The 16,643-nt window shown below is 48.5% G+C and overlaps 1 protein-coding gene across 1 annotated transcript in view; it reads right to left on the bottom strand.

Moving 5' to 3' along the window:
• Nucleotides 1-13,397: 13,397 nt before the first annotated feature.
• Nucleotides 13,398-16,643, bottom strand: part of LOC126035477 (uncharacterized) — a 96,438-nt gene continuing 93,192 nt past the window's right edge. The window contains exon 2 of the transcript XR_007504946.1: nucleotides 13,398-13,903. The gene's annotated coding sequence lies outside the window, so the exon portion shown is untranslated. The remainder of the gene's footprint in view (nucleotides 13,904-16,643) is intronic.

The following is a 16,643-nucleotide window of genomic DNA, read 5'->3' as shown; positions in this document are numbered from 1 at the left end:
GTCCTTTTTACTCCCAATTCTACTGCTTCTATATCTTGGATCTACCTGACATCTCCACTGTCTTTTTCTCTCTTTTATAACCCTTGTCTTTTTTCTAGTACCTTTTCTTTCTCTAGTTCTTCTTCACCAAGATTTTTTTCATCCTTCTCAAATCAGCCAATCTCTAACTTCATTTCTTTCGATTTTCTCCACCACTGCTATCTGGGAGATAACCGACATACAGACCTTCACCAGTTGTTTCCCTGGTTAATGTAGTCACCAGCACTGCTCCTGAAAACAAGAAGAGGAGCTTTCAGAACTCCTTTGCTGCTGTTGCCTTTACTCACTGTAAAGACAGAAGTAAGGGGTCTCAGCCTTGTGTCTCTACCCCAGTCTTTGTAAATTTTGTCATCCCCGCATAATACATCTTTGCCTGGTAGGCACTTTTATCTTTTCTGCTGGTTCTACTATTGTTGCTTTTACACTCACAAGAAAAGAGTTGAAATCTTTTGTAAAATGCAATGCTAGTGGCAACAGATGACATTCTCAGTGTAACTCATTTAACTCCTTCAGGTAATCTCCAAAGATTTCTTCTATCTATGAATTCCTACTATTTCCAGATGGGCAACCAGTGGCTTCATGAAACAGGAATCCAACAGGATCCAGTGTTCTATTGAAAAAACGTGGCTGGCCAACCAAGAACAACATTGAATCATAGAATCATTGAATCATTTAGGGTTGGAAAAGACCTTGAAGATCATCGAGTCCAACCGTCAACCCAACACCACCATGCCCACTAAACCATGTCCTGAAGTGCCCTGTCCACGCACTTTTTGAATACCTCCAGGGATGGTGACTCAACCACTTCCCTGGGCAGCCTGTTCCAATACCTGACAATCCTTTCAGTAAAGAAATTTTACCTAATATACAATCTAAACCTCCCCTGGTGCCACTTGAGGCCATTCCCTCTTGTTCTATCACTAGTTACTTGATAGAAGAGACTAGCACCCACCTCAGTACAACCTCCTTTCAGGTAGTTGTAGAGAGCAATAAGGTCTCCCCTCAGCTGCTTTTTCTCCAGACTAAACAACCCCAGTTCCTTCAGCCGCTCCTCATAAGACTTGTGCTCCAGGCCCCTCACCAACTTGGTTGCCTGTAGGGTTCAGTTATGGAATTTAGTTATCGGGCCTGAAAGTAGCTCATGGTCACAAGAGCATTCCAGATGGCTTTAGAAGGCCTTGAACAGAATAAACAAGAAGATAGAAAAAGAAAGATCCCAATTAGAAAAACACAGGTGTGCATTCCATGATAAAGGGAACTGGGCACAAACAACCTCAATTCAGGGGCTTATCTTGACCAATTGGACTAAGACAAGTCTTGCATGCTCTAACACAGCCATTTATGTTCAGTGTTTATGCGCGTGTATAGAATGAGTATAACTAACTTTATCTTATGTTTATGCGCCTGGACAGTATCGTTGTAACCAATCACCGCTTATGCTTGTGTGCGTGGACACCAAATGCTTGCATGCAGCAGCCAATCAAAGTTTCTAAACGACTTAGAGAATTGTATAAAAATGATCAGTTAAGCTCAATAAACTGGCGACTTTAATCATCATATTGGTGTTCTATCGTCCGGGCCCCGCACGGAATAATCCCTAAACCCTACAGTTGCCCTTCTCTGGACACACTCCAGCACCTCAATGTCTTTCCTGTAGTGAGGGGTCCAAAACCGAACACAGTACTCAAGGTGCGGCCTCACCAGTGCCGAGTACAGGGGAACAATCACCTCCCTGCTCCTGCTGGCCACACTATTTCTGATACAGGCCAGGATACTATTGGGCTTCTTGGCCACCTGGGCACACTGCTGGCTCACATTCAGCCAGCTGTTGACCAACACCCCCAGGTCTTTTTCTGCCAGGCAGCTTTCCAGCCACTCTTCCCCAAGCCTGTAGCACTGCATGGGGTTGTTGTAACCAAAGTGCAGGACCCACCACTTGGCCTTGTTGAACCTCATACAGTTGGCCTCAGCCCATTGATCCAGATCCCTCTGTAGAGCCTTTCTACCCTCAAGCAGATCAACCCTTCCTCCTAACTTGGTGTTGTCTGCAAACTTACTGAGGGTGCACTCGATCCCCTCATCCAGATCATTGATAAAGATATTGAACAGAACTGGCCCCAGTACTGAGCCCTGGGGAACACCACTTCTGACTGGCCACCAACTGGATTTAACTCCATTCACCACAACTCTTTGGGCTCTGTCATCCAGCCAGTTTTTTACCCAGTGAAGAATACACCTGTCCAAGCCATGAGCTGCCAGCTTATCAAGGAGTATGCTGTGAGAGACGGTGTCAAAGGCCTTACTAAATTCCAGGTAGGCAACATCTACAGCCTTTCCCTCATCCACTAGATGTGTCACGTGGTCATAAAAGATCAGGTTGGTCAAGCAGGACCTTGAATATGATGGGAAATGTTCATGAAGAATTTTCTGTTAAAAATGGTACCTGGACAGGTGATGAATTTGTTTATTATGACTGCAACTGCCACCAGTCTTGGTTTACATGTTGTCATGACCCGTGCTGGACAGACCAGGGAGTCGTGTTGAGTTCAGAATTTCCTCAGGCTAAAATAAGGTGAAGCGACACCAAACGATCAGTTAAACATTTTATTCATGGCAAAAGCAAACTGAACTTTGGAGGTGTTAACAGCAGGTGGTGTGGTTTGTCTCAACAGGAATTGGCATGGAACTACCTCAATCAACCGTGTAACCTGTGGTAACCATATACATCAATTCTGGTAATAAAGAGATCCCTCCCGTTGAGTCACGAGGCTTTCTAGACTCCTTCTCAGAGAAGAGCCAAGGGGCGGCTGGATCCACTCCTAGTCCCAGACTTGGTCAATGGTTTATGTCTAAAGGGATGAGGTGTAGGGATTATGAAAAAGGAGAGAGAAAGAGAGAGTGAGACAGAGAGAGAAAGAGGAAAAGAAAAAAGATAAAGATTTTACCAGTCCTGGGTCTAGCATTGGTCCAGTCAGCCTAGGGGTCCAGTTCCAGCAGATGCATGCGTGGGACTTCAGTTCGTGCCCTTTTATCATCTCCTTGCCCCTCCTTCGGGCGGGCACTCAAACTCATTAGGGTAATAAGGTGTCATGCGTGGTTTGTGCTTTCAGATACTTTGAGAAATGGGTCAGTGGGCTTGGAGGTCGTTTGGGGAGTAACTTCTCCCTCCCGGCAGACATGACCATTGTTTGATCTTTGGCCATACACGGTGAGCTGCCCTGCTCAGTGTATCTGAACAGCACATCAAAACACAGAGCTGTGCACCCTCCCGCATGCCATCCCTGTCCTGATGCTGATGTCCTGTGCTGATCTGCTTCTTTTCACCTGGGGTTCCTTGTTATGCAGAGTTATGCAGAGTTCATTGTTAAGCAGCACTTGCCCCACCACAATGTTTGAGACATTAACTCTTTCAGTCTCTGTCCTGGGTTCAGCTGGGATAGAGTTAATTTCTACAGGAACCTGGGAGGTAGGGGGCATAGCCGGGACAGCTGACCTGAACTAGCCAAGGAGCTATTCCATACCATGTCACATTATGCTCAGTATATAAATGGGGAGTGGGCTAGGGGGATGGTCTCTGTTTTTGGTGCGGGAAGTGGCGGAGCATCGGGTTCCGGGTGGTGAGCAGTTGCACTGTGCATCACTCTTTTTGTATATTCTTTCATTAGTACCGTTGTTGTAACTTCTTTTTCTGTGTTGTCCCAGTAAACTGCCCTTATCTTAAGCTTCGAGGTTCTGGTTTGGTTGGGGTTTTTTTCCCTTTTCTCTCCTCCGTCCCCTCCCTATCCCACCGGAGGGGGGCGGGAGGAGTGAATGAATAGCTGCGTGGTCCTTTGTTACCGGCTGGGCTGAAACCACGACAGTCCTTTTTGGTGCCCAACGTGGGGCACGAAGGGTTGAGATAACGACAGATCTGGCCAGAGCATGTTGAAACAACTTTGTCATACGCATTTCTTATACTAGATAAATAGATGTTAGTCACAATGTTGGTTCATTTGTTTACATGGTGGCGTTCTGTAAGCTCCTATATGCTCTGTATATTCCCTGTGGTTACGTTTATCACCTCTGGGAGAGGGATCAGGATTATCATTTTGGTACACTAGGTGTATTGGGTCTGGCTGAGATGGAGTTAATACTCCCCATAGCAGCCCTCATAGCACTGTGCTCTGCATCAGTAGCTAGAAAGGTGTTGATAGCACACCAGTGTTTTGGCTACTGCTGAGCAGTGCTGGCACAGCATCAAGGCTGTCTCTCCAACATTTTTGCTCTCCCCTCAATGGCAGGCTGGGGCAGGGCAAGATCTTGGGACGGGACATAACCAGGACAGCTGACCTAAACTAACCAAACAGATATTCCATACCATATGACGTCAGCTCAGATATAAAAGCTAAGTGAAGGGAGACGGAGGGGGGTGCATTTTCTCTTCCAGAGCAACCACTACGCATAGTGAAGCCCTGCTTCCCGGGAAGTGGCTAGACATTGCCTGCTGATGGGGAGTAGAGAAAAACATAATTTGTTTTTTCTTTGCTTTCGCGCGCGACCTTTGCTATCACTTTATTAAACTGTCCTTATCTTGACCCACGAGCCTTTTGTTATATTTTCTCTCCCCCGTCCAGCTGAGGAGGGGGAGTGATAGAGTGGCTGTGGTGGGCACCTGGCATCCAACCAGGGTCAACCCACCACATTCCTTTTTGGCGCCCAACGTGGGGCACGACAACGGCAGTTTTGCATTAAGCGTTCTATAGCTAGTTATTAAGTGGCAAGCTCCTGTGTAGGTCACAGAGCTTGTTAGCTGCTTGCTTATCTCTAGCTTGCTGAGTTTGGGAACATGTTAATGCAAATAATGGCTGTGTGCTTTGTCCTGGCACTGATGGCTTTGTTGTGCTGTGGGAGCTATCTTGTGTGGAGAATGAAGGAATGCAGGAACGTGCTAATGCAAATAATGTCTATGTGCTTTGTCCAGGCAGTGATGGCTTTGCTGTGTTGTGGGAGCTATCTTGTGGAGGAGATGAGGGAACACATCTCCTTCTCCCTACCAGGCATTGATGTGAATGGTTTCATTATGCAGGCTCCCGAGGTCCTTGTTCACCCTTATGTGAGCTGTTTAATACTAATAATTAATACTGGTGGCATATTATGGGTATTGTGGAATCTGGTCTCGTCCTGGTATAAGAGAAGGCAAGTTTTAGGTGAGGCAATACTGAAATGTGCCCTCAAGCGACCGGTCCCTGGGTGGCAGGGTATATGGAAGGACTTGGGCAGATTCCTAGGACGGTTATCACCTCCCATAATCTGGGACTTTACACCCGAACAGGCAAGTAACCCTGGCAAACTGACACGTCACCTGATAGAAGGGTGCCTTGCCTACCCCAATGAAAACCAGCAGCTTCTCGCACTGTATTGGGGCCTGGCCTATGCCTACCGAGCCACAGTTCAACACTCTCAGAGGGCCATGGTTGAGGCAGGGACCCAGACTGCATCTAAGGACACCATGCTCGAGTTGGGGACCCAAACAACAACAACTACAGTAATTGCCCCAATAGTGAAACGGAAACAGTGGACAAGGAGATCAACGGGTCCATACCATCGATTAGTGAGGGAAGAAGAAGAAGAGGAAAGGCTTGATTTAGAAGCTGGTCCTTCGATAAGGAAATTGGAGGAAGGAGTGAGGGAACTTAAACAGGAAGCAGAAACTACCCAGTCCCTGACGTCCTCAGAACTTCAGGACTTGCGGAAAGATTACAGCCACCAGCCAGGTGAGCGGATTGCTGCCTGGCTGCTCCAATGCTGGGATAACGGGGCTGATAGTCAGCAACTAGAAGGCAAGGAAGCGCAACAGCTGGGATCCCTCACTAGAAACCGGGGAATTGAAAGAGGAATTGGAAAAGAGGCAGCAGTTTGCAGTCTCTGGAGCCCGCACCTCTCAAGTGTGAGGGCAAGATATCCATTCCAGGAAGGTCTTGTCAATTCCTCAGGAAAGTGGACTACCGCAGATGAAGGCATCCAGTACCTGAGAGAGTTAGCAGTGGTGGAAGTCGTCTACAGTGATCTAGATGATGAGGAAGTCTCCAAAGATCCAGAGGATGTCCTGTGCACACGGGCCATGTGGCGAAAGGTGATTCAAGGTGCCCCAGCGTCGTATTCTAACAGCTTGGCAGCAATGTATCGTCCAGATATGGAAACACCAACTGTGGAGAAAGTGTCGTCTTGGCTCCAAAACTTTGAGGAAAATCTCTGTGTCTCCTCATCCCTACAGGACAGTGCCTTGGCTGTTAGGGATGCTCCAAGATATCAGTCCTCTCCTGCCCCAGTCAGAGGGAAAGGGAGCCCAAGGCGTATGCCACGTGGTACACTCTGGTTCTTCCTGCGTGACCAAGGGGAGGACATGAGGAAGTGGGATGGTGAACCCACCTTTAAGCTGGAAGCCCGCGTACGTGAACTGAGAGGGAAGACAGCTGTTTAAAAGGGGTCACCCAAGGAGAAGGCTGTCAGCATAGTTGCCATAGAGGCCCAAAAAGGCACTCAGCAATCCCCCAGGCATAAAGAATTGAAACCACCTCCCTTGATTCTGGTGAGGGGACTTCTGGTCTGGTACCGCAAGGATCAGACAGTGAATATTCTGATGAGGAACAGCAATAGAGGGTCCCTTGCCTTCGGCCAGGAGGAGGAAAGGGATGACCGGATATACTGGACTGTGTGGATTAGATGGCCTGGCACATCAGACCCACAGAAGTATAAGGCTTTGGTAGACACCTGTGCACAGTGTACACTGATGCCATCAGGATACAAGGGCACAGAATCCATCTGGATCTCTGGAGTGACAAGGGGATGCCAAGAATTGACTATACTGGAGGCTGAAGTGAGCTTGACAGGGGACAAGTGGGAAAAGCACCCACTTGTGACCGGCCCAGAGGCCCCTTGTATCCTTGGCATAGACTACCTCAAGAGAGGGTACTTCAAGGACCCAAAGGGGTACCGATGGGCTTTTGGTGTAGCCACTGTAAATGCAGAGAAGATCAAACAGCTATCTACCCTGCCTGGCCTCTTGGAAGATCCCTTCACTGTGGGATTGCTGCAAGTTGAAGAACAGCAGGTGCCAATCGCTACCAGGACGGTGCGCCGTCGGCAATATTGGACAAACCGAGACTCCCCGGCTCCCATCCATGAGCTGATTGATCACCTAGAAAGCCAAGGAGTCATCAGCAAGACTCATTCACCTTTTAATAGTCCTATATGGCCAGTGCAGAAGTCTGATGGAGGATGGAGGTTAACAGTAGATTATCGCGGCCTGAATGAAGTGACACCGCCACTGAGTGCTGCTGTAGCAGACATGTTAGAGCTCCAATATGAACTGGCATCAAAGGCAGCCACATGGTATGCTACAATTGATATTGCCAATGCATTTTTCTCCATTCCTTTGGCAGCAGAGTGCAGGCCACAGTTTGCTTTCACATGGAGAGGTGTCCAATACACCTGGAATTGACTGCCCCAGGGGTGGAAGCACAGCCCTACCATTTGTCACGGATTAATCCAAATGGCACTGGAACAAGGCGATGCCCCTGAACATTTACAATACATAGATGACATCATCGTGTGGGGCAACGAGGCAGAAGAAGTGTTTGAGAAGGGAAAAAGAATAATTCAGATTCTTCTGAAAGCTGGTTTCGCCATAAAGAAAAGTAAGGTCAAGGGACCTGCACAGGAGATTCATTTCTGGGGATGAAATGGCAGGATGGACGCCGTTATGTCCCTATGGATGTGGTTAACAAGATAGCAACTATGTCTCCAACAGCTAACAAGAAAGAAACACAAGCTTTCCTAGGCCTTGTGGGGTTCTGGAGAATGCATATTCCAGGTTATAGTCAGCTTGTGAGCCCTCTCTATCGAGTAACGCGGAAAAAGAACTATTTTGAATGGGGCCCTGAACAACAACAAGCCTTTGAGCATATCAGACAGGAAATAGCTCGTGCAGTAGCTCTTGGGCCTGTCCAGACAGGACCAGATGTACAAAATGTACTCTACACTGCAGCTGGGGAACATGGTCTCACCTGGAGCCTGTGGCAGAAAACACCAGGAGAAACCCGAGGTCGACCATTAGGGTTTTGGAGTCGGGGGTACCGAGGATCAGAAGCTCGCTACACCCTGACTGAAAAAGAGATACTAGCATCATATGAGGGGGTGCGAGCCGCTTCAGAAGTTGTTGGTACAGAAACATATCTCCTCTTGGCACCACGATTGCCTGTGCTACACTGGATGTTCAAAGGAAACATCCCCTCTACACATCATGCAACCAGCGCTACATGGAGTAAGTGGATAGCATTGATCACGCAACGGGCTCGACTGGGGAAATCTAACCGCCCAGGAATTCTGGAAGAGATCATGGAATGGCCAGAAGGCAGAGATTTTGGAGCATCACCTGAGGAGGTGGCTCGTGCCCAAGAGGCACCACCATATAATGAGTTATTAGAAGACGAAAGGTGTTATGCTTTGTTTACTGATGGATCCTGTCGTGTGGTAGGGAACCATCGGAAGTGGAAAGCTGCTGTGTGGAGTCCCACACGACAAGTCGTTGAGGCCACTGAAGGAGAAGGCAAGTCAAGTCAGTTTGCAGAAGTGAAAGCCATCCAACTAGCCCTAGACATTGCTGAACGAGAAAAGTGGCCGGTACTCTACCTCTATACTGACTGCTGGATGGTGGCTAATGCCCTATGGGGGTGGCTACAGCAGTGGAAAAACACCAATTGGCAACGCAGGGGTAAACCCATCTGGGCAGCAGCATTGTGGCAGGACATTGCTGCCCATGTAGAACACATGACTCTAAAGGTATGTCATGTAGATGCTCACGTGCCCAAAAGCCATGCCACTGAAGAACATCGAAATAATGAACAGGTAGACAAGGCTGCCAAAATAGAAATAGCTCAGGTGGACCTGGACTGGGAGCGTAAGGGTGAGCTATTTGTAGCTCGATGGGCCCATGAGACATCGGGACATCTAGGAAGAGATGCAACATATAGGTGGGCTCATGATCGAGGGGTGGACCTGACCATGGAGGCCATCACACAGGTCACTCATGAATGTGAAACATGTGCTGCAATCAAACAAGCCACCAGAGTAAAGTGTCCCTGGAACAGAGGGCGGTGGCTGGGCTTTCGATATGGGGAGGCCTGGCAAATTGACTACATTGGACCACTGCCACGAACACGCCCAGGCAAGCGCTACGTACTCACCATGGTGGAAGCAACTACTGGTTGGCTAGAAACATATCCTGTAAACCATGCCACTGACCGAAACACCATCTTAGGCCTTGAAAGGCAAATTTTATGGCGACACGGTACCCCAGAAAGAATTGAATCAGACAATGGGACTCATTTCCGAAATAACCTCATAAGCTCCTGGGCAAAGAAACATGGCATTGAGTGGGTGTACCACATACCCTATCACCCGCAAGCATCTGGAAAAATTGAGAGATATAATGGACTGCTGAAGACTATGTTGAGAGCGCTAGGCAATGGCACATGGAAGCATTGGGATACAAATTTAGCAGAAGCCACTTGGCTAGTTAACTCTAGAGGATCTGCTAACCGTCCTGGTCCTGCCCAAACAAAACCCCTACATACTGTGGGAGGAGATAAGGTCCCCGTGGTGCACATGGGGAAGTGGCTGGGGAAGGCAGTGTGGATTGCACCTCCCATGGGAAAAGGCAAACCCATTCGTGGGATTGTCTTTGCTCAGGGACCTGGGTGTACTTGGTGGGTAATGCGGAAGGATGGGGAGACCCAGTGTGTGCCTCAAGGACATTTAACCTTGGGGGAAAAATAATCTGTGATATGAGTTGTATGTTGTAGGAAGTAATATAGCAGGAATGACCTGAACTGCAGAGGAGTGAACTTCGCAAGGAACCAGACAAGTGCATCGGTGACCCAAACCAAGCCAGTGTTGGTGCCCAACGATTGAATGTACTGCTTCTCCTGTCCTGACCACTCATCTTGATGGATGGGGCCCAAGTCATAACCTGTGTGTGAACATCTGAAGGAGTGGAAGAAGCCCATGGAATATATATCTCTTAAAGGAAAGGGGATAATAATTAATAAGAATGTATAAATCTGTACGTTGGGTATAAAAGTGGTTTAAGTATGTATTTTCAGTTGTAAGTGTTGGTAAGAAAGGATTTCAGTAATGAGAATTAAATACAATAGTATGGTTAGAAGATATCTGTGTTAAATTATATTTGACCTGAGCAGGACGCAAATGGTATGGAATAAGGTGCCTCTGTGCATCACATTTTTAAAAACTATCATTAAAATCTACTTTCATCACACAAGATCTTCACTCACATCAAAACAAAGAATTCCCCACACCAAAATCAAAATAATATCATCACAAAACCGACAAAAAGTGGACAATTTGCACACAATCCACCCCTCGTCCCTTCACCACAATCACAACAATAAAAATTCCCCACTCATCAAGCAGCTCTTAACTCTCTAGCTGCGTTCAGTCCATGTTTTCCCTGTTACCTCTCTCAATTACTATCCTTATCTCAAATTCCTCACACTGCCCGCATTCTCCACCAAAAAGACTGTGATGGGTTGACCATGGCTGGACACCAGGTGCCCACCAAAGCCGTTCTATCACTCCCCCATCCTCAGCTGGACAGGGGAGAGAAAAACATAACAAAAGGCTTGCGGGTCGAGATAAGGACAGGAGAGATCATTCACTAATTACCGTCACGGGCAAAACAGACTCAGCTTGGGGAAAATTAACTCAATTTATTACAAATCAACCAGAGTAAGGTAATGAGAAATAAAATGAAATCTCAGAACACCTTCCCACCACCCCTCCCTTCTTCCCAGGCACAACTTCACTCCCAGATTTCACCACCAAGCCCCCCCAGCGGCACAGGGGAACAGGGATGGGGTTTATGGTCATCACACATTATTTTTCTGCCACTTCACCTCCTCAGGGCGAGGGCCTCATCACACTCTTCCCCTGCTCCAGCGTGGAGTCCCACCCACGGGATTCAGTCCTCCACAAACTCTTCCAACATGGGCCATTCCCACGGGCTGCAGTTCTTCACAAACTGCTCCAGCATGGGTCCCTTCCACGGTGTGCACTCCTTCAGGAGCACACTGCTCCAGCGTGGGTCCCCCACGGGGTCACAAGTCCTGCCAGAAAACCTGCTCCGTGGGGTCCTCTCTCCACAGATCCACAGGTCCTGCCAGGAACGTGCTCCAGCGCAGGGTTCCCACGGGGTCACAGCCTCCTTCGGGAACCCACCTGCTCCGGCGTGGGGTCCTCCATGGGCTGCAGGTGGAGATCTGCTCCACCGTGGACCTCCCTGGACTGCAGTGGTCGGCCTGCCTCACCAGGGTCTTCACCATGGGCTGCAGGGGAATCTTCGCTCCGGCACCTGGAGCATCTCCTCCCCCTCCTTCTTCACTGACCTTGGTGTCCGCAGGCTTGTTTCTCTTACATGTTCTCACTCCTCACTCCGGCGGCTGTTTCTTGGCATCCCAACTTTTTGTTCCTTCTTAAAAATGTTATCACAGAGGCGTTACCACTATTACTGATTGGCTCAGCCTTGGCTGGCGGCGGGTGCGTCTTATAGCCGGCTGGTATGGGCTCTCTCTCGAACACAGGGGAAGCTTCCATCAGCTTATTACAAAAGCCACCCCTGTAACCCCCTGGCTACCAAAACCTTGCCACACAAAACCAATACATTAGGTAATGTCGACTTGTGAAATGATTACATCACTGGTCATGAGGTTAAGCTGGAATCTGTATGAGGCAGTGATATCATTTCAATTCTTTGGGCACCTTCTGTCGGATTTAATTGGTAATTACACCCCATCCATGGGGAAGTCGGGGGGGATAATTCCCCCCATCCGTTTGACTCCCTTCTCTCCCTCTCAGTAATTACAACAGCTTTCAAGAATTTTGAATATCCTTGGGATGTGCAAGCCAGTGTGCTGTTAGTGCTATGCCTCCTGAATATGTTTCAGGTCTTGTTTAGGGCTACAATAAAGCCTCTTTAAGAGGACCACCCAGAGATCTGCCCCAAAGCTGGATATTCATGGGTGGCACAGCATGTGGGAGGATATGGGCAGGTATCTAGAGAACTTCTCACCTCCAGTGGCTTGGAAGTTCACTCCCAAACAACTACAGAACCCTCATGAAGTGGTAGAATATTTAAAAGGAAAATGCTGTGGCTATTCCAGAGACAATCAACTCACTTCACTGTGCTGTGCCTTGGCCAGTATCTACCAAACACTGCTTGAAATTAGGCAGCACCCTCAGGGGGAAAAGGGGGAAAAGATGGAAAACAGGGCAACAGGCACCGTGGCTACCCAAACCCCGACAACAGGCACCGTGGCTACCCCAACCCCGGTGACAGATACTGCAGCTAAACCAGAGAACCAACCTGTGCCAGTATCAGTCGCCCCTGTACAGAAAATAAACACACAAAGAAATCAGTTCGCTTAGTGAGAGATGAAGATGAACCAGGGTCATCGCGAGAACAGGAGGAAGAGCCAGAACCTGAAATAATTACCCGATCCCTATCCATGAGTGAGTTGCGTGACATGCGAAAAGATTTTAGCCATCACCCAGGTGAGCACGTTGTTACCTGGCTGCTCTGATGCTGGGATAATGGGGCCAGTAGTGTGGAATTAGAGGGTAAAGAAACTAAGCAGTTGGGATCTCTGTCTAGGGAAGGGGGCATCAACAAGGCAATTGGGAGAAAAACACAAGTCCTCAGCCTCTGGAGGCGACTTCTGTTAGGTGTAAAGGAAAGATACCCCTTCAGGGATGAAGGTACATGTCCCCAAGGCAAGTGGACCACCATGGAGAGTGGTATCCGGTACCTGAGAGAATTAGCCGTGCTGAAGATGATTTATAATAATCCAGAAAATGCACAGTCACCCACAGATCCAATGCACACAATCCATGTGGTGGAAGTTTCTACGAAGTGCACCACCAACCTATGCCAACTCATTGGCAGTAATGTCCTGAAGAGAAGGCTATGAACAAACGGTAGATGAACTGGCTGTCCAACTCTGGCGATATGAAGGAAGTCTCTATTCCTCCCTACAGGCCTGTGTCTCGGCTGTAGAGGAATTGACCCGGGAGTTCCAGCAATTCAAAGTGGATATGTCCCACTCCCCACCTGTACAGGCCCACATCGCAGCTATTGGGAGTAAGCATTCCTCTGCCCAAGAGAGAGGAGAGAGAAAGTACACATGATGGGCTAACCTGTGGTTTTACCTGCGTGACCATGGAGAGGACATGAGGAAGTGGGATGGAAAACCTACCTCAGTCTTGGATGCACGGGTACAGGAGCTGTGAGAAAAAGCAACCAGAAAAGAGAATTCTTCTTGGAAAACTGCTGCTCCAGTTTCCCATGAGCAGTCCTCCAGACGCAGTAGATGGGCTGATCTCAATTCTGATCCTCTTGAAGGGACTTCTGATTCACGTGTGCAGAAAGTGAGTAACGGATATTCTAACCAGGATTAGAGGGGCCCTGCCTCCAGCCAGGTGGAGGAGAGGGACAACCGAGTCTACTGGACAGTGTGGATTCGATGGCCTGGCACATCAGACCCACAGGAATATAAGGCTCTAGTGGACACTGGTGCACAATGTACCCTAATGCCATCAAGCTATTAAGGGGCAGAACCCATCTGTATCTCTGGTGTGACAGGGGGATCCCAAGAGCTAACCGTATTGGAAGCTGAAATGAGTCTAACCGGGAATGAGTGGCATAAACACCCCATTGCGACTGGCCCAGAGGCCCCGTGCATCCTTGGTATAGACAACCTCAGGAGGGGGTATTTCAAGGACCCAAAAGGGTACCGTTGGGCCTTTGGTATAGCTGCATTGGAGACAGAGGAGATTGAACAGCTGTCTACCCTGCCGGGTCTCTCCCAAGACCCTTCGGTTGTGGGGTTGCTGAAGGTTGAAGAACAACAGGTGCCAATTGCTACCGCGACGGTGCACCAGCGGCAATATCGCACCAACCGAGACTCCCTGATCCCCATCCATAAGCTGATTTGCCAATTGGAGAGCCAAGGAGTGATCAGCAAGACTCACTCACCCTTTAATAGTCCCATATGGCCCGTGCAGAAATCCAATGGGGAATGGTGACTAACAGTAGATTTTCGTGGGCTGAATGAAGTCACGCCACCGCTGAGCGCTGCTGTGCCAGATATGTTAGAGCTTCAATATGAACTGGAATCAAAGGCAGCTAAGTGGTATGCCACAATTGACATTGCTAATGCATTTTTCTCCATTCCTTTGGCAGCGGAGTGCAGGCCTCAGTTTGCTTTCACTTGGAGGGGAGTCCAGTACACCTGGAATCGACTGCCCCAGGGGTGGAAACACAGCCCCACCATTTGTCATGGACTGATCCATGCTGCACTAGAAAAAAGGGAAGCTCAAGAGCACCTGCAATATATTGATGACATCATCGTATAGGGCAACACGGCAGAAGTTTTTGAGAAAGGGAAGAAAATAATCCAAATCCTTTTGAAGGCTGGTTTTGCCATAAAAGAAAGTAAGGTCAAGGGACCTGCAAAGGAGATCCAGTTCTTAGGAGTAAAATGGCAAGATGGGTGTCGTCAGATCCCTATGGATGTGATCAACAAAATAACAGCTATGTCCCCACCGACTAATAAAAAGGAAACACAGGCCTTCTTAGGTGTCGTGGGGTTTTGGAGAATGCATATTCCAAATTACATCAAATTGTCAGTCCTCTCTACCAAGTTACTCGTAAGAAGAATGATTTTATATGGGGTCTGAGCAACGACAAGCCTTTGAATAGATTAAGCAGGAGATTGTTCATGCAGTAGCTCTTGGGCCAGTCTGGGCAGGACAAGATGTTAAAAATAGGCTCTACACTGCAGCTGGGGAGAACATCCCTACCTGGAGCCTCTGGCAGAAAGCAACTGGAGAGACCTGAGGCTGACCCCTGGGGTTTTGGAGTCGGGGGTATCGAGGATCCGAGGCTCACTATACTCCAACTGAAAAAGAGATATTGGCAGCATATGAAGGAGTTCGAGCTGCCTCAGAAGTGGTTGGTACTGAAACACAGCTCCTCTTAGCACCCCAACTGCCAGTGTTTGGCTTGATGTTCAAAGGGAAATTCTCCTCTACATATCATGCAACTGATGCCACGTGGAGTAAGTAGATTGCACTGATCACACAACGGGCTTGCATAGGAAACCCCAGTTGCCCAGGAATTTTAGAAGTGATCACGGACTGGCCAGAAGGCAAAGATTTTGGAATGTCACTAGAGGAGGAGGTGGCACGGGCTGAAGAGGCCCTGCTGTATAATAAACTGTCAGAAAATGAGAGGCAATATGCCCTGTTCACTGATGGGTCCTGTCGCATTGTGGGAAAATATCGGAGGTGGAAGGCTGCTGTATGGAGTCCTATGCAACAAGTTGCAGAAACTGCTGAAGGAGAATTGAGTCAGTTTGCAGAGGTGAAAGCCATCCAGCTAGCGTTAGACATTGCTGAAAGAGAGAAGTGGCCAGTGCTCTATCTCTATACTGACTCATGGATGGTGGCAAATGCCCTATGGGGGTGGTTACAGCAATGGAATAAGAGCAACTGGCAGCGCAGAGGTAAACCCATTTGGGCTGCCGCACTGTGGCAAGATATCGCTGTTCGGATAGAGAAGCTAGTCGTAAAAAAGTACGTCACGTAGATGCTCATGTACCCAAGAGTCTGGCCACTGAAGAACATCAAAACAACCACCAGGCAGATCAGGCCGCCAAGATTGAAGTCTCTCAGGTGGACCTGGACTGGCAACATAAGGGTGAGCTAGTTATGGCTCAGTGGGCCCACGATACCTCAGGCCATCAGGGAAGAGATGCTACATATAGATGGGCTCGAGATCGAGGGGTGGACTTGACCATGGACACTATCGCACAGGTCATCCATGAATGTGAAACATTTGCTGCAATTAATCAAGCCAAGCGGTTGAAGCCCCTGTGGTATGGAGGGCGATGACTGAAATATAAACAGTGGGAGGCCTGGCAGATTGACTATATCACACTCCCACAAACTCACCAAGGCAAGCGCTATGTGCTTACAATGGTGGAAGCAACCACTGGATGGCTGGAAACATACCCTGTGTCCCATGCCACTGCCCAGAACACTATCCTGGGCCTTGAAGAGAAAATTTTATGGCAACACGGCACCCCAGAAAGAATCGAGTCGGACAACGGGACTCACTTCTGAAACAACCTCGTAGATACCTGGGCCAAAGAACATGGCATTGCGTGGGTATATCACATCCCTTATCACGCACCGGCCTCTGGAGAAATCGAACGATACAATGGACTGCTGAAAACTACATTGAGAGCAATGGGGGGTGGAACTTTCAAGCATTGGGATACACATTTAACAAAAGCCACCTGGTTAGTTAATACTAGAGGATCCGCCAATCGGGCTGGCCCCACCCAACCAAGAGTTCCACATACTGTAGAAGGGGATAAAGTCCCTGTAGTGCACATGAGGAGTATGTTAGGAACGACAGTCTGGGTTAGTCCTCCCTCAAGCAGAGGCAAACCCATTCAAGGGTTTGTTTTTGCTCAGAGACCTGTGTA

Source organism: Accipiter gentilis, chromosome W, assembly GCF_929443795.1.
Source record: "Accipiter gentilis chromosome W, bAccGen1.1, whole genome shotgun sequence".
Classification (NCBI taxonomy): Eukaryota; Metazoa; Chordata; class Aves; order Accipitriformes; family Accipitridae; genus Astur; species Astur gentilis.
This window is presented reverse-complemented; position numbering and strand designations above follow the sequence as displayed.